General features: G+C 39.4%; 1 long non-coding RNA gene across 1 annotated transcript; it reads left to right on the top strand.

Moving 5' to 3' along the window:
• The first annotated feature begins 12464 nt into the window (after positions 1-12464).
• On the top strand, positions 12465-14599 carry LOC129348605 (uncharacterized). The gene is made up of 3 exons (XR_008601208.1): positions 12465-12621; positions 13250-13408; positions 14323-14599. It is a non-coding gene; the product is annotated as an uncharacterized LOC129348605 (long non-coding RNA).
• Positions 14600-25353: the final 10754 nt, after the last annotated feature.

Raw genomic sequence — 25353 nt, 5'->3', positions numbered from 1 at the left:
AGCCAGACTCTTCTCTACAGTTTATAGTAGAGGTTGATGCCTCTGACACTGGGGTGGGGGCCGTCCTCTCCCAGTGATCCCCAAAAGACCAAAAACTACACCCATGCGCTTTTTTTTCACGCCGCTTAACCCCATCAGAACGAAACTACAATGTTGGCAACAGAGAATTGCTCGCAGTAAAATTGGTGTTGGAAGAATGGCGCCACTGGTTGGAGGGCACAGAACAACCTTTTGTGGTGTGGACAGATCATAAAAATTTAGAATATGTGAAATCTGCTAAACGTTTGAATTCTCGACAGGCCCGATGGACTTTTTTTTTTGTGCGTTTCAATTTCACCTTGTCATATCGCCCTGGCTCACGAAATATTAAACCTGATGCTCTGTCCCGACAGTTTACCTTCTCTGAGGAGCCCAAGTCTCCAGAACCCATTCTCCCTAGTTCCTGCTTGGTGGCTACTTTGACGTGGCAGGTGGAGGCCAAGGTCCGGGAGGCACAGCAACATCAGCCAGACCCAGGTAACGGCCCTGCCAATCACATGTATGTTCCTGATAATGTTCACTCTCAGGTTTTGCAGTGGGGGCATTCCTCCAAGATCTCCTGCCACCCTGGAGTTAATCGGACTCTGGAGGTCCTTCGTGGGAAATTCTGGTGGCCAACCATGGAGGCTGATACCAGAGAGTTCGTCGGGGCCTGTACCATCTGCGCCCGTAACAAGACCTCCACTCTACCTAGTTCTGGTCTCCTCCAGCCACTACCAGTTCCCAGACGTCCGTGGTCCCATATCGCAGTGGATTTTGTAACAGGCCTTCCCCCCTCACAAGGTAACACTGTCATTCTCACTATAGTTGATCGTTTCTCTAAAGCTGCCCATTTTGTACCTCTGCCTAAACTGCCAACTGCTAAGGAAACTGCTGATGCTATGGTCAACCATGTGTTTCGCCTCCACGGAATACCTGCAGATATTGTTTCAGATAGGGGCCCCCAGTTCACGTCCGAGGTTTGGAGGGCTTTCTGTACCGCACTTGGAGCTACGGTTAGTCTCACCTCTGGTTTTCACCCTCAATCTAGTGGACAAACGGAAAGAGCAAACCAATCCTTAGAAGTTTTTTCCTATACAATATAACCTGATTCCACCCTTTAGTCGATGCCGGATCGTGAATGCCCAACAGTCAGTTTCTGATCAACTCACTCTAGCCATTGTTCCTGTGAACCTTTTGTAAAACTGTTTCTGCTCTTTCATAGTTCGAACCAACCACCTGCTCCTGCTGCCAACCACCAGGATTTGTCTACACCCCCGTCCTCTGTCTCCATCTCTGAGAATCTCCTGGAACATCTCCACCACATCCCAACCTCCGTCTGAGCCTCCACCGCCGTCGCAGCCACGACCGTCTGACACAGCTCAACAGAACCCCCCCTGCCTTGTCTGGTTCTCCGCCTCTCAGCTTCCTAGCTGTCTACCGTCAGTTCTGTCTCAGTTACGAGCAGTCTCAGTCTTTGTTTATTTTTATTGTTGGTTTGTATAAAGTCTCTGGTTCATCCTAAATTGTGAAGTAATGTAATCTCCGGATTTCTAATGGATCTAGTTTTGGTTTATTACGGATAGTTCTCGAGTTCTCGTATTTTTCTTAGAGCAAACCTTGTTTCATAGCAGTACTGTTTTGCTGACTTGTAGTTTCATGTTTTGAGATCCATGTGAGCATAATCGCTCTTTTGTTTAGGAAATACTTGTAGGCCTTCAGTCTTAGTTGTTTTCACTCGCCTGCCCAGGTATTACCTGCCGTGGGTCAGTTCTCTTGTTGATAAATAACTCTTTGTTTAGTCTTCCAGCCACTAGAGGCCCTATAGTTCTCAGTAGTTGTTACTGTTTCCGTTTCCCATTTCTGGGAACACACTTCCATTGGGAGTTGGAATCTTTGTGTATTTTCTTGTTATAAATAAACCTTTGAATCTGCAACTGCTCAACTCATTGGGCATTGTGCACTATGATGCAACTTGAAGAATCAGAGACAAAACGGGGAACTAGTGGATTCTAATTTGGGGAGAACCATGGTGCACCACATCATCAACTTCCCCTATGTCTAAAAGCAGTTGACAGGAGTCCTATAACCTGAAGCAAGTCTGGCTATTTGTGTTCTGATCATGCTGAGTTGCAATAGAATTTTTCCAAAGTAGTGAAAGCATCCATTCTGACTGGTCTCTCTTGTTTTAAGTGGTACAGATTATGGCCATATTTTGTCTATAGATTGTCTTCTTTCTTATGATATATCCAGTATAAAATGAATACAATACACAACTTAGCATTATCAGGCATTTTGCTTAGTAAGGGTTGCTCACCACATTCTATGGAATAATTATGATCCATGCTGCAAGGAAATCTATTTGGTAAATATTATTTCAGGACTCTTGAAACCAGATCTTTTTCTCTCCTGACAAATTTGCAAGTGATTATTATCAAGCAGCAATTCATTAATACAAATCCCAATGACGATATCTTTCCAGTGTTGCCCTCGGTGTAGATTTACTTTACCTTGTGACAGCGCATTGCTCCAAATTCTGTCAGTTCAGGGATCGATAGTCTCTTTAAGTCTGGCATCTGTAATTCTTCAGAAATTAAGTAATCAAAATTGACATCAAGCTGGTCCATAAAGTTTGTTCTCAAGTGCCAGCAATCTGGCTCACCATTGGTATGAAGTGTAAAGAAATATTTTTATTAACAAATTATGGTATGTTGTCATCTAGAGCAGTGGAACATAGTATGCAGCTGTTGCTAGCAGACCTCTCTTAAAAGTGTTGTGCACGGACTGTCACTGCCATCTGGCTATTACCAGTGAGTGCGAGGTGATTTAAAATGCAAACATTATGGCTCAACCTTACCTCAACAACCGACAAAACTCTGCTTGACGCCCAAAGGCACGTTCTTATTTTCCAGGACACAGACACCTTGAATAGGGGTCAACCTATAGTCATGTTTTAATGTTTTCCAGACAATCAGGGGAGAAATGTGTATAGGAGTCGATAAAGCTTGATTCTCTTGCGCTTCAAAAGCAACCTGCTGATTGACGTTGGCAAAAGATGGCAACAGCACCAGGTGATTCCTGGGATGAAAGCGAGAGACACCACCCACTGTCATGTTGTACACCAGCTCAATAGTCCACCGAGCACTGACAGTCACCACAGCTGTACATTTTACGCTACCTGAAGCCCAATAATTAGCATTTCTTTTTGAGCAATGGAAAAAAATAACCAACAGCACACGCACACTAAGACTTGTAGAAAAAAAGATACTGTGCACACACATAAACACTCACACATAGACTACTGCACTCAGCACATTCATAAAATTTCCTGTTAACTTTTTTTTTTTTTGTAAACCGGAACGCAGGATGAAATTAATTGTGCAGCTTTTGTATTAATTTGTGTCAATGTTACACTTGTCAGCTTGAAGTTGACAAGAGGAGCCATATTCTTGTTGTACAGTAGGAATCCAAACATGCTGGTTCTGCCTCATGCTGCTGGCGGATGACACTCAGAGAGAGATCATTCTTGCTCAGTAGGCAGTTTCCTCTCAGTTGAACTAGCCAGCTGTTTGTTTCTCAAAACTTGACTGTTTGACATATGTTGTATCCGTGTTGTAGAAAATCACTCCAATAACAAATTAGTTTTCCCCAAACTGTAACAGCCCTTGGAATACGCAGTGTTTCGCATATGTTCATTAATGTTTTTAATCAATTAAAGGGATTAATATTAATATTACTTGGAATTCAATGTCTGATTTCACTTTGAATTACTCTGTAGACATATATTTATGTAAAAAGTAATTTAGAATTTGATATGTTACAGAGGTATTGCTGGAGGAAAAGGAAGCCAGTGTTGTGTATTTTGTCCTAGAGGCAGACATAGCAGGACAAATCAGCAGGCCTCAGGACAAACCTCCCTGTCACCAGAGATGGAGTGCCTGGCCAACTGTGTTGACTGATTGTTAGCATTAGTGGCTGTGAGTGTGATTAATATGCCTGCCCCTCACATAGCACTCTGGAAAAAGAGAGGTGTAGCTTAAAACTGAAAAGGGGTGGCCACATTGCATGTTTTTAAAGAAGATAATGCATAACCTGAGCGTGGCCGGCTGTATATGGCAGGATGGATGGCTTTCAGGGACCAGGTGCTGTTGCATTAATTCCTCCACCCTAAATCAGAGGGAGGATGTGCTGGCCTAATGAGCTTGTTGTGTGGGATGCTGTGAGTGCTGCTGAGATGCTGTTAGAACACACTGTGCTCCAGCTTGGTGAATTTGAGACTGCCATAATTGCTGTATTGTGATGGTGATTTTCTTCATCCGCATCTAAAGCAGCCCCTTAGCATCTGCTTGTTTTCCTGGGCCTCCTGTCTGCGGTGGTCAGAGCACTCCCTTTGCTTCCACACTCTGGGACTGTAGCACTCACCAGTCGTTTGGGCTCTAATTTGAGAAGATTAGGTCCCCATGCTGATAAGTCAAACATTGCATCACAGCCTTTCTGCTGTGATATGAAAGGGTGTCACTGTTCTCTGGCACTGCTTACAAAAGCAGGCACACATTAGGGTTAGGGTAACCCATCGCATGCTGGCATGAATGCCAGCATGCGATCTTACTTATTTTAAGAGTTGTTGCCTCAGCAGAAATGTATACACTGTTGTATGTAAAACTTCCACTATTCACAACTGACATGAAAAGGAGCAAACTCAATACTTGCTCCATAACTTGTAACAGTGACTGTGTATGCAAAGGTCCAGGCACCCTTCAGAACTCTGTCAACTTGTTGGACCATGATTGACTCATTAGAACTTGTAAAGCAAGTCAAGAATTGTCATTAGGACCTGTCACCTGATAACAGAGCTGATAAATTCTCAGCATCTTCAAACCCTTCCATAATACTCAACCACCATGAACTCCTTTAAGCAGCTAATGTCTACATGACATCTACAAAACAGATAATGGATAGAAAAACATATCAGCATGCTTCTAGCTTGCAATTTCCACTGTTCATAATGTCATTAAGTCGTAGTAGTTATGGGGATCAGTCAAAGTAAAGACAAGATCTGGGAGAAAAGAAAACCTTCAGATAAATGTGCACATTTACTGTGCAGAAAAGCAAATCAAAACCCTCATAAAGGAGCTGCAGGGAGGTTTAGCTGACATGGGAGTGGTGGTGGTGGTGCAACATTTTACTGTGCAGCATTGACACATAAATATTGTCTACATGAATAAAAGCCATTAGAAAAGCACCTGACCTGCAATCACACGTCAGCCTCTTTAGAATAAAAAAACAACATCTGGATAAGCCAGAGTGGCTTTAGGAAGAAGGGCCGTGGACTGATAAAGTTACAATTTAGCTCTTTGGCCTCAGTCTTAATGTGTTTGGATTAAAAAGCAGCAGCATTTGATTAAAAGAACACTTTGCCAACTGTTAAGTGTGGGGTCAAAATTCTACTTTGGAGTTGTGTTGCTGCCAAAGGTACAGGAAGCATTGCAAAGTAATGAATTCCACAAAATAACAGCAGATTTGGATGCAAACTGAACCAAAGAAAGGGCTTTTACAACAGGACAATGCAAAGTTCATAATCCATCACAAAATCCAAGAAACAAACCTTTCTCATACTGTTGCTAGTGTTTATTTTCCGGTTCCAGCAACCTAAGCTAGCATTTAAAAAATAGTATATTTTCACTTAACACTGTAAAAATGACCAAAACACAGAATATTCCTACTGATGGCATTTGCATACAACTGTATATATACTTAACTGAAGCTAAAATTGCCAGTGCCAACATGCTGGACTGATGGCTTACAAGAAGTTTTAACAGACGCCCACATTCTTATTTTTCTAATAATAAGTCTTCCCTCTCACACTAAGTTTGACACTACTTAGAATACTGAACTGAATATGCATCATGTCCAGCCAGTCTCTCATTCAGCGGCAGACATGACATGATAAAATGCCACCTTCAGTTTTCCATTTTTGTACATGTGTGAAGGCCATAAGAAAGGCTAAGCCATTAACCACGCTGCTCATTCAACATCTGTATGAGGTTCATCTGTGCAGCAGAGATCCATGGCTCGGGCACTCCCTCTGTGCCCCTATGGAAAAAGAGGCCTGCCAGAATGAGGAATGATGGCCAAGGCCCTGATTATTAGGATTAATTGTCTCTTAGTCATGTGGTGGAGCAAGAGTGCCAGGGTAAAGCAAGGAGGAAATAATGAGGGCCAGCCAGCAGTCGTCATGTTTTCTTTACAAGCAGTTCCTATCAGCTACTTCACTCTATCAACACTATTTAGATTGGCGATAAGCGTGAAGTCATAATAAAATGCAAAATGCTTTTGAATGGGAGATGTTAAGCTTATGAACCGCACTAACAAACCGTTCACTCATTTAAATAGAACACTGCACAGGTGATAATACTGGTGCTGTGTAACCTATGAAAACACACCTGCAAGCCTTGAGGTGTCTTCTCGTTCATTTTAGACCCATAAATCTCAAGTATGGACCTTGACATGCATGACTCCTTTGATTTTAAAAGACTTTACTTTTTACATTTTGTATTATTTGTGCAGCAAGCTCTGTGCCAAGTCTGAGTTTGTGTCAAAGCACTTGAAGAATTGGCAAGAAGATATTTTCAAGTAAGACTTTGGTAAAACTTTTGAGAATAATATTTACATAATACCAAAATCAATAAAGTCTTAGCTGACAAATCCATGTAATTAAAAGTGTTTCATGCTTCGCTCTCTATCTCTCTGTATCTTTGTGCTCTTTAGCCTTAAGATCAGATGTTGCCATATTTCCCGCTTTCACCAAAACAGTCAGAGCACTGAAGCTGCTTCTTGTCCTCAAAGTGAACAAGAGCAGATTTCCAGGAAAGTTGCAAATAGATGCCTTTCCACCAACCAAATATCTAAACAGCTGTCACTTCCCGGCATATTCATTCATCATTATTAGATAATAAGTGGGGAATAGCCCCTGAAAACCTCTATTACCTTTATGTACTCCACAGAAGTGTGCCACAGATAACAGATGAGGCTGGACTTGATGTAAAATTAAATTACTTTTTTCATATTGGCTGCAATTAATGGGATTTAGAAGCAGCGAGGCTCAGTGCATTTAGGGATGTGTCCTATCAACTCGTCCTGGGGATTAACCTATCTACTTTGCATTGGCCTCTGACTGCATGCAAGCAATGCTAATCTGTGCACAACCAGACAAGCCCCCTTCAATAACTTTCAAAAACTTCTGCATTGATGATGGAATATCTGTCAGCTGGGTGTCATTAATTTTGTACATGATTAAGCGTGCATTTAGAACTCTTAAGTGGAAGTTTTGAGCAGTCACCAGCTTGAGCAGCATTTATTATACAACCTTGTAGAGCCTCTGTTTTGTTGATTATCTCATGCACCAAACCTGAGGCTGGTCAGGGAAATTATAAAGTTAAAAATAATAGATTTATGATTGAATATGCATAATTATTTAGCATTATTCACTTTGTTGTAATTGTTACTGCATCTGCTATTTCTCATACAGTTCATATTTCACTTCCTAGAAATGCCTCGATTCTGTGCTTCCTGGTGAGATAGTATTTTTTTGTTGCTTTTGTTTGGTCAGATTTGTTCTGTTTTGTGTTTGAAAGCACCGCTGGGTCACCACTAGCATCCCCGTGGCCTAGATTGACAACACAGTACCTGAATAAAAGTCATAGGAGAAATGCCTTTGATTGCAGAATACCCTTCCAAATCTTCCATAGCCTTGGGTAAAAACACAGAATGGCAATGCAGACGTACAGTACAGCACAATGGAGGCGCTCAACATGAACTAATCAGTGTTTTGGGAATATGTAAGTCTCTTTGACTTTCAAGGCAGTCAAGGGAGAGAAAGAGTTTCCAAGTTGTTTGTCATCTAAACAAATCTTCCCTGCAGCATTTCTTCATACTTCCAATAATAGTGACTGGTTCAAATGCCAAATTATGCTTTGCTCTGACATATTGCCCACACCATGTGGTATATGTGCTCGTGTGTATGTTTCTGTGCGTGCTTCAGTAAGTGTGTCACACTGACTGTGTCTTCGAGAGGCTGTGTGTGTGTCTGCATGCCCGCTGTTTGTATGCATTATTGTACGTGTTAGTGGAGGTGGCTGGTGGCGGTGTACCAACTAGTCACGGACCTGGAGGATTAGATTTACCATTTCAAAGATGCCTGTGTTTCTAAAGTTTACACACATACATGCACACAGACACACTCATACAATCACCCACCCACACACTGCTTCCCCAGCTTGTCAACGTGCAACGTGGGCTGTGGAGCCTTGTGCGAACAGATGGGAGGAACCAGCATAAAATAAAGTTAAACTAGAACAGAATGACTATGCAAGTGGCGTGGCCGCCCTTTGTTTGCTAGGAAGGTGATCCTCAGCAGCTGGGGATGATGGAACGCATGATTAAAATTACCAGAGGGAATGATTAATATCTCCTTAAAGCACACACTTCCAGCATATCAATCATCTCATTACACTGGAAAAGTTAATTGTGTGAGGGGAGGGTTGGGGCCCCTGAACCATGAAAAAGTAGCCCACCCCTCGACATGTTTACTTACACAACAGAACAGACCCAATAACTCCATGTGTTCTGCACTGTGTTTTGAGAGTTTCAACTGTTTCCCTTGAAATAGGCCCCTCTCAGCAGGGGACTTAACAGTAACTAGAAATTCTAAAAACTGGCAAAACTTTGTTTGCAGAGGAACAATCAAAAGGTGTGGGCTGAGTGGTTATAAAGCTCACGTCTGATGTTAAAGAATACTAAATGTACAGTTCAGTGGGAATGCAAAAATTTGCATTAAATATGTGCAGTAGGGGCTGCAGTGCAGCACCGCATCCTGCTCTCATCCTTGTACACACTTGTGTTAATAACACTCATGAAAATGGTTGAGTGCCATGAATTAGTGGGATATTTCGTTACATTCCGGATTTCATAAATGGGAAGGTCATGAACTGTTGGGCTGTTTAATTGAATTGAGATTAATTTCCTGGTAGCCTTGATTTCCTGTAAGATTTGTGTAATTAAAGGACACAGGCTTCAACTTTTCGGGGGCAGTAAAGAAACAAAGTGACGTCAGTGAAGTCCCGCATGTGTGCTTTTGTTTATGTGCACAAACAGCACAGAGAGCACGTAAGCAGCTGAAGATTATTTAAGTGCTAAAGCATGATGAGAAAACAAAAAGAGAAATAAAGCTGCATGCACGAGGAGATGAGAGGAGGTAGGGGTCCCTGTGCCTATGGTGGCCCAGATTGCCCTTGCCTTGCCTTCGTCTCCCCTAGCTGCCAGTGTGTCCTACTCTTTGCCCTCTCTGCTCCGCTGCGCTCGCTCCCGTCCCCCTCCCACCTCTCCCTGCATGCCTACGCTGCCTGAGCCAGCTGCTCCCACTTCATCTTCAGCAGCGTCACCAGGCGGGGTATTAATCATGTTTTTCGAGGGGGACACTCTGCTATTTATCTCTCTGACACTTCCAGCATTCAGAGGCCCGTTGCTGGGCACAGCCCATTGAGTAGTAAGATTACACATTACATCGCTCCATTGCTTCTCCCTGCCCTCTCCATTGACTAGCTGTTCAACGGTGGCATCAAGCTTCCACGATCGGACATAATTTATGCCCTACATGTATAAAAACACTATCCTCTTTCTACATTTTCACCTTCTGTACTTCAATTTCACTAATGTGTAGCATGTATACATGTAATAGTGCCCAGCTATAGGTTTCCTTACACAGCAAATACAGTAAGTAGCATTATGAATCATAACGTAATACTCTAAAATCAATTTAATGTGGAACACATTCTGACTGAGCTTTCCAAAATTAGTTGTCTAAATGTTTCATGTTGCATTCACTGTCACACTGAAAAAAGAGAATTGTTGCACCAATTTCTATAAATCGCTTCAACTGGTAACACACAACCAATTTAAGTTTATCCAGATAAGGTTTACATGTAATTATAATGCCACTGGTTTAAGTTAGATGTACTTCAATAATTAGATTCTGTTCAGATGAACAGTTTGCTTTGCTGCAACTTAATTTTAAGAAAAATCATCTTAAAGGTTCCAGATTTACTGTTACTGTTTGTTACTGCAAATTACTACTAATTTGAAGGAAGAAAATATGATTTCAAGTTGATAAAATCCACCAACAGAAACTGCCTTCACCAAAGCATAAAGAAAAATAGGATTTATTCGAAACAGTACTTTAGTTGAACAACAGCTCAAATACGCTTTTTTACTGTGTAGCACAAGAATGGAACTAAATAACAATGAAGCTGTTTTCCTTTAACTTATATACATACTTACAATTAACATTTTTAATTATTCAATTTCTTTCTCATAGCCATTACTTATACTCCAGAAAAAGAATTCTTTATATTTCTAACATACACAGAGTGTTTACCTTCAGTCACTGATGCAGTTTTCACAGAGACAGTCAGTGGAAATGTTTCATCAGTGAAATCCAATTGCTCATGCTGACCCTTTACTTTTTCACTTACACTGCATATTGAGGCACTTTCACCACAACTCCAGTGTAGCTCACGCCATAGATTCAAATCACAATCTGATCCTCTTGCTTTTTGAGTAGGCGATGAATTGCAGGAATGAATGCACCACTATCCTCCTGATATTTTCAGTTTGTTAAATGTATGAGAATCCTCGGGCTAAAGTAATCTGCTACCTCTTCCCGTTGGAAGTTTCAAAAACAACCGAATTAAAGTGAGGATGAAAAAGGTGTCTTAGAGGAACAGGAAGCAGTTATGTTGGCTGATGGCCAGCCTAATGGGCTGATGGGAATGCTGAATGAATGAGCAATTCTCTAGGGATCCCCTCCGCTTTTGGTGGAGTTTTGAATTGAGAGTGTCAACTAACTCCTCCTCTGCTGAAAATGGAGGGTAAAAGTGCATTGAAATCCTGCCAAATAGTAAATCAAATATGTGTTCAAAAAGGAAGTGAACATTTTTAGAACAATAGAGTTAAGTACACCCTCAACCCCCAGCCTGTCCTCTCCATCTCTATCTCTCTGTATCCTTCTCTCTCTTTTTCTTTCATGCACATATTGTCAGGCAGCAAAAGGTAGGAAAAACTTGTGTGTTGAAGTGTAGATAGTAATGCTAACAGTTGCTGTGGATTGGTGCTAAATGTCTGAAGATGAGAAGAAGTAGCTCAGTGCGTTGCTACCTATGTGCCTTTGATATATGCTTTCCTACATATAAGTTCAGAGATCAGCAGGAGGTTTTAAACTATCATCCTTCTAAGGTCTTTAAAGATTTGAACTGAATCATACTTTCAGCACAAGGGTGTAAACTTAATCAATTCAAAGACAGGAGAGATTTAGCCCACATAGTCTATATTTAGTAATACTGATAATTTAGTAAGTCTAACTTTAAGGCCCAGGCTTCCTCAAAATTACCGAAAAATTGTCACACCATTTGGTGAGCTTGCTAATAAGTGAAGTTATCAAAAGTTACAGACACGGGTGTGAATGCAAGGCTTCATTGCCGGATCAAAACAATATTTTTCATCGAGTTTGAAATCCTATGTGATTGAATAATTCCACACTTTTTTGACAGCAGATTTCAGGAGAATTCAAAACAGATAAAGTTAACATATTAGCAGCTTATCACAGCCCAATATTATTTACACCCCCGTTAGGGCATCTCATTTTCTGTCCAAAATAAATGCAGCAGGTTTTTAGCTGTCTGACAGGAATAGGTGATACAAATGCATTCCTTTTAATTAACTCCAGTTAGATTGATGACTATTATTCGGTTTCTTTGTAAATTCAATCAATTTCATTCTCTGAATCAATGCAAACTTCACTTAAAACTAAAAGCAGGACTGTAGTCACAAATATTCAGCTTGCTTAATAAATACACTATATTGGGCATATTTGATTATACTAAGCGAGAAATTACTTTATGATCGATCTCAGAGTGATACTATACATCCAGCTGTACACACTGTAAAATATCATGTATACTATATCTTACACATGCGTATTCGGTTGACCTCATAGAACTTGCTTCTACAATCCTGTATTGCACAATAATTCCTCTGGTGGGAGCACTGTTCCCTCTAAACTGCGCGCGTGCGCAATTGCGCACTGCTGACACGGTCTCCGCGCACAGAAAATCTACGCTGCGCACACACACACAAAAAAATCCAAACTAAATTGTAAATAAAATAAACACGTAACAATTCATTCTGTGCTATTTTTCAATGTGAGTCAGTGAGTGACCGGTGACTGGCTGCTGCAGCCAATGATGCGATTCACATATGTATTTACCATAGACTATATAATGGTATTTACGCAGCTAATCAACGTCACTGACAGGCGTCCTTATGTGTAGCCATCGTTGTACTCATAGATATGAATGAGTAGATAGGACACGCCCCTTTGAGCTGCGTGCTACAGCGAGGCTAAGCTAGTGGGGGCAAAGTTTCAGTGCATTCCGTTGATGTAGACGGCGTGAAAACGGAAACAAGAAGTATGCCGTCTCACTGTGCTGCATACAATTACACACTACGTCGTATGATTGAGACAAGGAAACTTGGAATGACTTTTCATAGGTAAGAATAGTTTTTGGCTCTTTTTTCATTATGAAATCTTGTTGAGAGCTTCCAGTCTATGAGAGCTAACTAGTTAGCTACTAGCAAAACGCTAAGGCGAGCTAGCAGCTTGACAACCAAATACCAGACGATTAATAGTAGCTGTAGTATAGTTGTACAAGCAGTAGTAGTAATACTAACAGTACAAGCAGCAGTAGTAGTATGAACAGCTGTTAGAGTCATAGAAGTAGTGTCAGCATTTGTAATAGTATTACAAGTTGTAGTAGCAGTGCGAGTATCAGCAGCAGTAGTGTGTACTACCACTACTACTAGTAGTAGTCACATTACTATTACTACCACCAATACTACCAATAGTAGTTATAAAGCCTAACTCATGTATATCCAGATTACCATCTATGTTCTTCCTCCAAACCCATTTTATGATTGGGATTACAGGCAGTTCTTTAGGACTGCTCTCAAATAATTGAAATGTTACTAAACAAGGTTATACTTATCAAATTAAATAGCTCTGGTCTCCAGTATATTGGCGAATTCGGTTCTTTGTATTTAATTTATTAGCATGATTTCTTTTTAATATGTTGTGTACAGACTTAATTACTTCTCTGTCTACTTTTCTTACTCCATGTAGGTTTCCCAGAGACTATGGGTTGAGGAGGAATTGGAAGTTTGTCGGCTTAGACCTGGTGTCATTCCATCAGTGTTAAACTTCCCGGCTCATCTTGGAAGAGTACGTGCCAGAAAGACCACGACCAAGCAGCCTTGAGATCTTAGGCAGCGTCTCCCTCAGGTGGGTGTCGACGGTGTTCACGGTCAGGTCTGTGGTAATCCTGTCAAAAAACAAAACAGAAAAAAATCTAGATTATAAATCAAGATGTAACCAAAGCACTCTGTGTATAACGCCATAGTATAGGATGTAGTTCAGAAAATGTCAAAGTATAGTATGCTTTACTCAAGAATAACATAGTATGGCCTGTAGTTCATAGTACAGCATGTTGGCAAGAAAAAAAAACAAAACATAGATTATTATGTGGTTCAAAAAGCGCAAAATGATAGGATGTTGCCTAAAATTGTCATGTATGATATGTGGTTCAAAAAATGTCATAGTGCAGTATGTTGTCAAAATAGTATGTAATTCAAGAAAACATCAGAGTATAATATGTCATCTAAAAAATGCCATAGAATAATAATTTCATTGCACAAGTAAAAGTATAGTAACTTTTAAAACTGTTCAAATTCTTATATGTTGCTAAAAAAAAACAAAAAAACAAAAACAAAAAAAAGTCACAATAATATGTCAATTAAAAAAGCCTATAGTATAGCGTGTCGCCCAACAAACATCATAGTATAGCATGTCGCTCTAAAAACGTCACAGTATAGCCTTTAGTCCACAGCTGTCAGTAGGTGAGGAGCAACACAAAAAAAGTCCAAATGCTGGTTTCCAGAGGGTTAGACGAGAATTTATTTGAAAGAGTAAGTTTACAACAACACAACATGTGAGGGGGTTAACAACAAATGGGTGTTAGTAAAAGTGAACTTCATGTTGACATTGATGGGCATTCCAACCAGGAACAAAGTAAAAGATAATCAATATGAAAAAAAACTCTTCTTGTTCACCTCTTAAAACCCAAAAACACACTGCAGTAGCACCCTAAACTAAAACTACCAATGGGTTCCCTGTTTTCCTTTCTGAACAATTCAAAGGTCCCTCTCTATCTCCCCACACATCCACCAACCACTGGAACACATCTCCAAAGTTCTGCTGGGCCAGCTCAGCTTCCCCTCAGAAGAAGTTCCGCCACCTGCCAGATGAAGGAGCCTTTTGAGAGGCAGCTGGCATCGTGATTGGACTGTACTTTGGTCTGTTCCAATCCAGCTTCAGCTCCAGAGACGGCAGGCGGGACGAGTCAACGGAGGCCGGGTGGACGAAGGCATGCAGCTGAGTACAATCCAGAAAACAACACAGGAGGAGTGCAGTGGTCCAGGGCAAGAACAACCACAGTAGCATCATATGTCTCTTAGAAAACATCATAGTATAGCCTTTGGTATGAAAAAAACACCATCATATACATCGTAGATTGTACAAATAACAAGTCAAAGCAAAGAGACATACATTGTAGAATTGTAGTAATTGTGGGCTGACTGATTTACTGATTATCAGTATTTTATTTTTTACTGATTTATGGTAATAAATACATTTAAAAACGGTGCTACTTTGGCTCTGAACCTTTATCTACCTGTGGTCGTTCTGTCTTCTGGAGTGATTTGATTGGTTATACGTCACGAATAAAACTCCTTTAACTTAACATCTGTAAACAAAACAAAAACGTATCAACAAAGTTTTCTGTTAGAGTTTGTGTTCTTCTAAGTTTAACTCCAAGATTTTAAATACTTTCATTTACTGCAAATGAATATCTACTCCAAATGTCTCACTAATCATCATTATCAGCCTTAAAAACCCACAAAACACCCCTCTATACTCAACCGCACTTAGTACAGTCCGGTTCCCCCTTCTATAAATCTCCTTGGAATCTTCCACTTCCTGTTTGTCAAAGTGGCCTTCTACCTGGACAGGTTTTGTTGGAGTTCATGCAACAAACATTTTGGGTAACTGCACTTTAATATGGATGGATGACACTGAATTAGAGTCTGTTTTAATGAGACTGAGTTAAGATGTGTAGCTCTGTCATTAAATAGGAAATTATTTCTCAGAATTCACAGAGAAAAGTCTGAAATGTTTGCTAGGTTAGCATCCCACATGTTCTTTGGCTCAGCTAAAGCTAACTCTCTCCAACTTTTGGATCTCTTGAGTTGCTTGTTGTTAAAATATCTTGCTGTAGGTGCTGAAGCTCAGAAAGTCTGAGATGTTTGTTCCAAATAAGCTCATTCTCAAGTCTTATCTGAACTGTCCTCTTTTGTTTGAACTTTCCCTAAACTTAGGAGTTAGTGACAGAGCAGCACATCCAGACTCAGTCTCATTTATGTAGAGATTAAACTTCAGTGTCATTCATTGATGTTAAAGTGCAGTTTTTCAAATGTTTGTTGCACATGCTCCCGACCAAACCAGTCCAGGTGGAAGACGATGTGAAGAGAAAGCTCCAGAGGATGAATATCACACATTTACGTTGGAAATAAATGTCCTATAATTAGACATTGTCATGCAAAAGTTGGATTTCCCTTTAATAATGTTCAAATCTTTGAGTGTTTTGTTGATGTTGGTTTCTAAATATTTTCTGACACTCGGCCCCAAAGATTAAAACCTTCTACGGCTCACAAGCTGCAACAATTCACACATTATCAACTATCTTTCTGACTAAACTAAGATAAAAAGTGAAAAACTGCCTGATGAACTGCCTGAAAAACTGCATCATGAATGTAAATCTTTTTGGTTTTTATGACTGTAGACTGAATATATTGGGGCTTGACATTTTATAAACCAAAACAAGAAATGAATTAGTGGAGAAAACAATCAACAGATTAATGGACAAAGAAAATGTGTTTTCCAGCATATATGGCTGAATTACTCCAACATTACAAGATACATACAATTTTTATTCAATTTTATTCATATAATGCCAATTACAGGTCAAATTGTCTGAAGACACTTTATTTTTATATTTTTTTTGTCATATTTAAAATATGACAAAGTAAGAAATTAAAACCTCTTGACTAATCCAATTTATTATTTGGTTTTTAAGAGACTAATGGACAATTAAAATAACTTTCTCCACTAAAACTAATAAACATGAGGTCAAATAGAAGGAACAGTTTTAAATACTGCAGTCCCACGATGACAAGAATAAAGTTTGTCAACAAAAACTAAATCTGCTGGTGGATTCCATTAAAGTCCTAATAAATGATAATAAAGTGTGATACTAAAGGATTGTGGTGCTAAAAATGTCCAAGTAAAGATATCAAGTTGAACATCTGGATGGAGGTTGATAAAAGTTTCTCTCCCTTCATTTCTCTGGAGCCGACTCCATGAAGTTTATGGATGGTGGTTAAAGACCTGCTCTTCTAGTCGTCTTCCGTCTAGTCGCTGTAAAAAGTCAGTCCATCCTGGCCGACTTCAACATCTCTTCATGACGACTTGTTCTGCCTCCGACCTCTTGGAAAGTCCAGAAACTCGGGAAAACCTGTGGAGACTCGAAGAACTCGTGGAGACTCGAAGAACTCGTCGGGTGGGGGAAGGTGTGGTGGGCGGTGGGGAGAGGCGGGGGAGCAGAGGGGGGAGGCCGCCACCCACCTCCCCACCTACTCTCCGCCCTGACTCCACCCAGACTCCGCCTTGGCTCTGCCCATGTGGTCACTTGAGGAACTACGATGCCAAAGGGACGACGAAATCATTTCTTTTCATCTGATCTGTAGCTCAGTGAGTTAAGGATTTGCCTATGGAGCTGCAGGTCGCCGGTTCAAGACCAGACACTTTGTAAATTTTATCAAAATCGTGACAAAGACAAACAAAGAAAAGGGCCACTGGCGGGTCTTGAACCTGCGACCCTCCGCTTGGTAGTCCTCTTCTTATCCCCCTGAGCTACTCGCTCAGATACTAATTTATCTTTTTTTTGCGCATTTATCATCTATTTTTTGTCGTTTTCGAGTTTTTTTTTTTCTCGGGTCTTGACTCGACCGTTTTTCTCAGGAGGTTGGACTTCAGCCTTTGTGCTGGAGGGTTGAACCCTCAGTTCCAAGACTTCCCAAGCCTCCACACCTCCCGAGTGCTCAGGACTTGAGCTTTCACACAGTCTGAGGGCTGAAATTTTCTAATTCCCACAGTAGTTCTCTGTTAGATTGAACTTTCAGACAGTCCAAGGACTGATATCTTCTAAGTTCCTGAGTAGTTCTCTGTTAGTTTGAACCTTTAGACAGTCTGAGGACTGAAATCTTATAAGTTTCTCAGGACTTCTCTGTTAGTTTGAACTTTATGGTTAACAGAAGCCTTAAAACTTGTGACCATGAGTCTTGATATCACATTTAGACCATCCATCTGAGTTCTTCTCAGACCTTCACCTGTGGGTTTTTTAGAAATCCTCAACAAACTTTGATTCTCTTCACTGAACAGTAAAGTTTGTGGAGATCAGAAGGTAACATTAGTTTGATCGATGCCTTCAACTACTAGTAGACTTTATCTGGAAATCAGTTTTCTGAAATGAGTTCTTAGTAAATCTGTCCACAATCAAACCAAGAACATAGTAAGAGGAAATGTTTGAAGAAACAACTTGATGTTTTCATTTCAGACTAGAAAACACTAAGGCCTTTATCTGTTTTTGGTCTTTTTGATGGTTTTATTGTCTCTTGTCTCTTGTATTGTCTTTAGTTTGATTCTTCTTAAACATTTAGTTTTGCTCTTTTCTCACCTTTTATTCTTTTCTAATGTCTGATTTGATTTCGAAATGTTTTGTCTTTTTAATGTTTGTTGTTTTTTCAAATGTTTTATTGACTTGTTTGAAAAATTTCCTTTTCTTTCCCAATGTTTAATTTTTTGATTAAAGCTTTAAGGTTTTTCTTTTTAAATGTTTTACCACCTTTTAATGTTTAATTTTCTTTTTTAATGCTTCATTGTATTTTCTGTTTAATTCCTATTTAAAGTTTTATTGTCTTTAAGATTTAATTTTCTAATTGAACATTTAATTTTTTAATAATATAAATAAAAATTTTAATATTTCATCTTTAATTTTTAATGTTTGTTTAAAATTTTTTGTTTAATTTCATAATTACATGTTTTGTATCTTCTGTTTAATTATCTAATTAAATATTTAGTGTAATATAATTTAATTGTATTTAAAGTTTAATTTTCTTTTTAAAAGTTTTATTAAATGTTTTTTTCCTTTGATTTAATTGCTTTTTTACTGTAGTTTATTTCTTTAATTTTTTTTTCTGTCAACATTTTAACCCCAACCTTAAAAATGAAACAAACTCTTAAATCACAACGAAAATACTTCTGTTGTCACAATAATGAGTTAGTCAACTATTCACTTTATCAATTCAGCTTTATTTGTTTAGCACTTTTCACACAGATGACAAAACTAAACAAGCAAAGAGAAAAACTACGCTAAAACTATGATTAAAACTCAAAAACAAACAAACAAAAAAAAAGATTTAACATGGTAATAAAATATGTTGTGTCCAGGGGATGGAGGGAGTTTATTGAAGTCTTCTTGGGCTCACATGGTAAATCATTTAACATATAAACTTGATATTCAGTCTAAGGAAACTGCAGAGTGACAGAAGAACCAACAATATCTCCTGTTTTCTCCTTTAATGAGTCGACTTTTCTTGTGCTTTCAGACCAAACTAAAGCTCAAACTCTCGGTACAGGACCTCACCACACAGATCAAGAAGGTTTCTGTCTCATTTCTACTCTGAAGCTCACCTTCTCCTGCTCAAACTGCTGACAAATGTTTCTGCTGCTCTAAAGTCTGCTCTCCAGAACTTCCTAAAAACTCTGAGTCTCTTCTGCTGTGGGTTGCTTTGTAGAACTGTTCCAGAAAACCTCACTAAACCACATGGAGGGGCCTCAAGATAATCGTCCAAATGAAACCATACAAAAACCAAACTAGCACAACCCAAACAGTAAAGTCTCCTGCAGCCTACCAGAGAACCTCTGAGAACAGAGAATCAGGACAGGAACTCTTACCTTCTGGACAACCTACGTTGGTTCTCAATCACGAATACAAAACATGTCTGACCAAAAACCTCTAAAGACTCACTACAGCCAAGATAAAGACACAACTCAGCTGCACCAAATCCACTAATCACTGCACACATTAGCACCATGTGCTAACTGTGGCTAAACAACCTCATTTACCAAGACAACTATCCAGTACAAAGCCCTAAAACACAGCAAGAAACACATTAAAGCCTATTTTACTGCTGGAAGCTGCAAGCCAACGCCTAAAGAACAGACTAAAGCAACGGAGCCAAACCCAGTTCAGTGGAGAAGAGAAGCAGAGGAAATGTTTGTCTGCAGCTAAATAAAGCAGGAAGACACTGAGCTGCTCAGGTGTTCCTGATAACACCAAGCAGCCACCTGGACAGCCAATAGGAACACAGCTTACTGGAAGTCCAGAGGGCTGGGTTAGTGAAGGAAATTTAATTTAAAGTTGAAGCAGAAAGTTAACAAAGAAAGTTGAAAACCACCTTCTGATACCTGAAATCTCTGAGTTTTCACACAAAGAACACCTGAACATGTCAAACTGGTTCCATAGTAGAACCATCATTGTGAAAACGTCATAGTATGGTGTGTTGCTCAAAAAACATTATGACCCGGCTGTCAGGGACAAACATGTAAGAAACATGAGAACAGAGAGAACCCAACCAGTAGGTCACAGTTTATCATCCCCCAGTCATCTCCTGAAGTCCATATGGTGAGAGACATCAGTATCTGGTTGTTCATTTACCAGAGGATGCTTATAATCATGCTGATGTGGTCTGTACTCTACAGTATTTTAGTGACTCAATAAATGCCTAAGTTGTTTTTTTTAAAAATGCTTTTTAGTTTTTAACAAACATTTAAGAGCCTATATGTAATCAATAAATGACCTTTGCCTATCTTAAGAAAAACTCACTCAGAACTCTGATATGTTAACAGTACTAAATAAATCAATAAATACATGCATACACACAAAAATAAGTTAATACATTAACTGTGTTAAGATAAGATTTAGATTTTTAAAAAAGTTGTTTATGTTTTTGCAGAATCCAGTATTGCACACTGGTTGGTCATTACATTTTATTAGTTTGATTTCACTGTTTAAAATGACGCCACCTCTTTTCAGACAGAACCTGTGATAATAAAACAATACAAAATTTTTAGTTCCGTGTTAATAAAGCACTTAAAGCTTTAAGTATGGCTAAATGCTTTTTTCAGAATTAAATATATCACTCCTTAGGTGGTAGTGGCCCCAAGTTCAGTAAAGTTGGAAAGATATTCACAGATTCAGACTTCCAGCATCAATAACTCGTTAGATATAGGTTGTTAAAACATAAACGGTGCCTCTTTCCCATTGTTGCAAGGCAGACAATGTGCTACAAGCCCAGTTTTATCAAAAGTAGCTGTCTTTCAAGCTACAGGAATAACATTGGTGTCTATGGAGTGAACAGGGTCCATCTGCAATTTGCAAAACCGCTGCAACAGTAAAGAGAGACAAATATTCAATAACTTCACTCTTATACATTGTAGTGTCACTAAAATCACTGCAGCCTTCAACTGGCTCCTGTTGACAAAGTGTTTTAACAGAAATGTAAATGCTGTAATTTGATTCTTTTAATGAACCATGTAACTTGAATGGATGTGATGCTGGTGTGACCACAGTGCACACGTCTGATGTTGCTCATAGTGGTCCAAGGAACGCTCAGGGAGTTTGTGTGTTTGCTCAGACTCAGGAAAAATTAGAGGGAACATTGGGTGGGGGGTTTACTGAGGTTTTAAGTCCAGTCAAGTAGCATTATATATATATTGCATATTTAAAACAACATGACCCAAAGTGCTTTCCATTTGAGATTTTTTTTAAATGTTGCAAATTTCCATGACTAATAGTATGAATAGTCATATTAAGGTCAATAACTCACAATATTACAAAGGAAAAACTCAACAATTCCCTTATGAGCAAGTGCTTGGTGACAGTGGGAAGAAAAAACTTTCCCATAATAATTCCCAGCAATTACCAAAACGTCTTAAATATATTTCATTGCTTCAGTAATTGAACATGATTGCCCCATTTTGTTGATTGCATCATCCTAATTTTTTAATTTTTACACACAGACTTTCCAGCTCATTAAGCATTGTTAGTCATTTTGTTATTCCTTTACTGCAAAGAAAAAAAAACATTCAGATTCTGGAACAATCTTGCACATGAAACCCACTTCCACACCCCAGATGTTTTACACAAGTGGAAGCGTCGCTCGCTCCGATTCTCTGTTGCTCCACGTCCAGGCTTCTGCTAATACGAGACAGGAAATGGCAGCAACAAGGTTTAATGGCTAATGTCTACCTACTCTATCTGTAAGTGGTTCTCCACAGAGCTGCAAGGAGTGGGTGTTAGCACGGGGAGGAGAGGGAGTGCTGTTGGCTGATGTGCGCTGTAAGGGGCACAGAGACTTAATAAAGTGATGATATATGACATCTAAAAGCTAAATATATCTAAAGATAGTGGACAGGGGTAGTCAGATTTGCATCCGGCTTTAAGTGTCTGTGAGAGTGTGAGTGTCTACATCCTTGTGTCTTGGTTTGCGCCTGAGTGCCTGTGTGTGGTTTCTCTGCTCACCTGGTATTTCAGTTGTACCTGTCATGTATTAATATAAGGCGAGGGTTTTGAAATGTTAACCATCAGTCAGTATGTCACTGGTTCTAAGACTGTTGGCTTCTGTATAGACGATGGCTCTCAGATGAAAGCCCTGGACTCTCCTCAAAAACCTTGGAAATGGAGCACAGTATATAGCTAGCAGTGATAACAAGAATTTGGCTTCAAACAGGGAGAACATCAAATACCTGTGTGTGTGTGTGTGTGTGTGTGCATGTGTGTGTCAGGGTCCACTCGGTGTGTGTGCTTTTGTGCGTGTGGGGTTGTGCGAACATGCTTGTGTCTCACTATACGCTGTGCATTTGTGCGTTTTTGTCCGCCATTATGTTGCGATTGAGACCCGGTGTGTGTGAGAGTGTGTGTGGTGAGTGTGTGTTTTTGTAGCAAAACCCTTCCATTTTAGCTCTAATGACACAGTGTGTTGTGGCTGAGGCCAGAGGATTTGGACATATGTTCACCTTTCTTTTGATGAACAGAAATTGAGACCAGAAGAAAGGGGACAACATTTGGACCAGAGATTCACCAAAGGGAATAAGATGAAAAGGGAAAGACTAGATGGCTAGTGAAACCCTGTCATGACCAGCAGAGTGGCCCATTCATCTGCTCTAATTCAGGGCATTAGTGCCTCACAGGATCAACATTGTCAAGGCTACAAACAAGAATTGTTACAGACTTCACTGCTGTGGATTCTTTCATGTGTCTCACAGCATTCTTTTATGCAGTAAATTTCATAACAGTGTGTGATAGCGGGGCTGTTGTCGTGGCATCAAAGCAAAGAGCAACACTTTAAAGAAGCAAGATATGGAAATAGTTGAGTATACACACTTTATTTTAAGGTTTGTTTTCTGACATGCTCACAAATATTCGCGTGTGGTGACCTTAAGAGTAACATGGGTAATAATAAAGGGTTGCCATGATTAATCACCCTACGTGCCACTGATTCCTGGAGGATTGTTGATATTCTATCTCCAAATTTTGTATTGATTCTGATCAGACTGTGTAAAGTTGTGACATGACCTTTCTATACAATTCCCCTGCTTGGGTCTCTCTCAGCATCTGTGTCTCTGAGCACTAGAAAGGCTCATTAATGGTTTCGCAGGTTCCTTTATTGCTATGTCCCATCTTTGGACCTATGATTGATTGTTGGCATAGAGTGAAATTGGAAATGCTCTTTGCTGTGATTGTTTTGTTAAACACCTGCACAGTATTTATTATAAAAGGTCACATCGCATTGGTTTCCTCATCAAAGACTATATGATTCCAATCTGCCGCACAAACAGTTTCATTTAGACATACCTTTATATGTTGCTGCTCCTATAGATGGTGTTCATCTGAGGCACCCGGCTTGAAAAAAAAAGGCAATGTATCTTTTTATTTCTGTGAATACTAACAGCAGAGATATTCAAATGTCTGTCTCCATCACAGCGTAATGTCATTTCACTTTGTAATCAGCACATTTATTTTTATTAAGCTGTCACATTTCATATTTTGCATATCCTCTTTAATAACTACACTATTTGATTTCTTGTCTTTCATAGCAACGTTTGTATGGTTGGGATCAATAAGTGATTACCAGCGACACAAAATGTGTGTCAGAACTTATAAGCATCCAGCTGGAGCTTAAAACACATAAAGCTCTGTGAACAAATTATGTTTTCATTGCCATACTTAGACCTTCAGACAAACATATAATGACAAAGTTGTATAATATGCACATCTATCTATCTATCTATCTATCTATCTATCTATCTATCTATCTATCTATCTATCTATCTATCTATCTATCTATCTATCTATCTATCTATCTATCTATCTATCTATCTATCTATCTATCTATCTATCTATCTATCTGACATTCATGTTCAAATGCACAGCAAAGGTAAGACACTTGGTTCAGGTTTGAGTAAAATGATAAAATTAGGGTTAAACCATTTTTATATGTTCCGACGCAAGTTTGTAATTAATTGAATTATTAAAAGTAAGTACATCCACTGCAGTAATCAGTATAATTGAAGTGCTGTATGCTTAATGAGTTGCTTATTAATGGTTCTGAAATAAAGTGCCCCTGTACCACTTCAAAATTTAGTATTTTCATATTTAGTTAATGTCCATTTACTTTAATTAAACTGAAATGAGATTAAAAATATGCATCTTTATCTTCTGGTGTGTTTGCACCATTCTATCTCATTTATAATGTATTGATCAAATCGAGGAGAAGATTATCATAGACAGTGCGATGGCTCTCTAGTCTCTCATTTCCTCGCAGTAAATGATTTATTTTCATGATTCACAGATTTTCAAGCTTCAAAGTAACGCCAGTGATGATTTTTTTTTTTTAAGTGTTGTGAAATGACAAAGCCATCCATCGTGTACATTGCAGGCAATTAATTTGAACTTCACAGTTGAAAAAGGATTTCCAAGGCGGCGACGTGTATGCAAAAAGAGGAAAATCATTGATCCTTTAATGCTGTCCCAAAGGGTCCACTGGTGGGGCAAAATAAAGAAGCCCTTAAAGCCTGAAACAGCCAATAATGAGCCATCATTACTCAAATTACAGCAAGCACTGATTGGGTTTAAAGTAATGAAGAAAACAACATGATCAATCATCATCAAGGCCTGGTGTGGTCATGTCAGAGCCTGGGCCTTGTGCTGTGAGTGGCGGGGCAGAGCTCCATCTACAGAGGCCAGGACTGGGCCATGTCCTTGGGGCAACCATCCATCCTCTGACATCAACATCTCAGAAGCAGCAGCAGCAGCACCTAAAGTGTCCACTTTGATTTTAAAATAGGGCTCTGACCATCACCTGATGATTAAATCAGAGCTACACGAACCAGATGATGGGACAGATGTTTTTATCAAAAGATAATTGCTGGTACCATATATGATTATACCGGTGTGTAACCAGTGTGTGCTTATTATCCATCAACGCTGCTGTCCAGATGCTGACTTTTGTCTGTCGTGTTGGCAGTCATTTCCACCAGAGAATATTGTAAAGAGCCGAACATAATAGTTACTTTTCATAATCTCCGTGATAGTCAGCTTGTCAAGCACCCACACGCTCTATTATCATTTTAATACCCTACACGGACTTATTCCGCCAAGGTGCTGACAGAATGGTTTCTGAGAGTAAGTCATCTTATGGGAAAAGAAAATTATTTTCCCCTGGTTCATCACAGATAGCTCAATTAAGATAAGAAGGAACAAATCTAAGTCAGAAGAATATGTCAATGGAAAAGAAAAACTCCCGGCAGCACGGAGCGTTATTTGTTTAATGACCATATTGCTGTTATTGTTTGCAACAGTACGAATAGTCGACCCATTCAATGCATCACAGCGTTGTAGTTGGTCCAGAGTACAGCATGTAGTTTATTCTCATTCTCCATGTGCACTCTGTCAACTCATCTTCTCCCACTTATTTGCCATTCAACAGTTC

This window comes from Amphiprion ocellaris, chromosome 3 (genome assembly GCF_022539595.1).
Source record: "Amphiprion ocellaris isolate individual 3 ecotype Okinawa chromosome 3, ASM2253959v1, whole genome shotgun sequence".
NCBI lineage: Eukaryota > Metazoa > Chordata > Actinopteri > Pomacentridae > Amphiprion > Amphiprion ocellaris.
Note: the sequence above shows the minus strand (reverse complement) of the source record. Positions and strands in the feature narration are given on the sequence as shown.